The following is a 1342-nucleotide window of genomic DNA, read 5'->3' on the forward strand; positions in this document are numbered from 1 at the left end:
TAGAGTCCTGGTTAATTTTTATCCAAACACTCCTCATGCACATTTCTCAGTGGTTTATGATATTTTTGTTCCAGTAGATAATAATAGTTTTACATCGTATTGTAAATTATATTGACCTCAACATTTATCAGTGACACATGTCCCATTGGGTCCTGTGGCGTAGATGTACTGAAGAGGTCTATACCACAGTAAATCTGACTCCTTGCAGAGATAGGCCTACTTTCTGATATTAGATTAGGGTTTTATTAACTTGATTAAGCTGATATACTATTAATTTAGGGCTAGTGCACTGGTTAATGGCAGAAAATCATTATTGATTAGTTATTGTGGAGGTCAACCTGTCTTACTTTTGTGCTAGGCATCAAATGTCTAGCTGAAGCCATTTGGAGACACAGCAGGAAATCTAAATAAGATCTATTACATATACAACTGAACTGTACTGAACTGTTCACAAATATTAGATAAACCATGTGAGATTATATGAATAAAATGTATAAATTCTGAGAGTGGATTTCCCCCTTACAACAACACTTAACTGTGGCTTATAAAGTTATACTATAATGCTTAATGTAATGGGATATAGGACTGAAAGGCTCCTGGCATTTCTTTGGAACTGATACCTGTATCATATAGTCAGTTCAACACCTGTTGATGAATAATGAACATTTATTGCTTGTCTTTTATTTCTCCCTTTTCTTTTAGGATCCTGGCTAATTTTCATACAAACAGTTCTTAATGCTCATTGGACTATGATGCTTTTGTTCCATTACATTTGTTTAGCTTTTTTGCATTTAGCTAAAATGTTATTTAGCATTTGGCAAAAAAAAACAAGCTACTGTAGCAGTGCCATCAATTGGGAGAAGTCGCTTTTCATTTGTAAGAGGAATACTGTTTTATTTCTGCTTTTCAGAACTGTGCACTATTTATTCATTAAAGTGTTTTTTTCAGTATATTGCAATAGTTTGCACCGTGGGTCCTAGATGACTGAAATTTCATCTGTGCTGTATGTCGTGCATGTATAGCATATTTGACAATAAAGCTGACTTTGACTTTGTTCTCTCGCTTTTAAGACTTTTTGTGAAACCAAGTCAGTAATTATTCAATTGCTGTATAGCTGATAAATCAGAGCCATGGTCTGTCTTATTTTTGTGCTAGGCATCAAATGTCTAGCTGAAGCCATTTGGAGACAGTTAAGGTGATACATTATTATCTCAGGGCCAGTGTACTGGTTATACTATCATCAGAGCATACGATCACGAGTTATTGTAAGGGTGGTCCACTCACAATCAAGACCCTTTATTTCTGCATATTTTTGTGCTGGCCAATAACTGCCAGCTGAAAC

Source organism: Morone saxatilis, unplaced genomic scaffold (assembly GCF_004916995.1).
Source record: "Morone saxatilis isolate NCDOM2014 unplaced genomic scaffold, NCSU_SB_2.0 Contig9, whole genome shotgun sequence".
Classification (NCBI taxonomy): Eukaryota; Metazoa; Chordata; class Actinopteri; family Moronidae; genus Morone; species Morone saxatilis.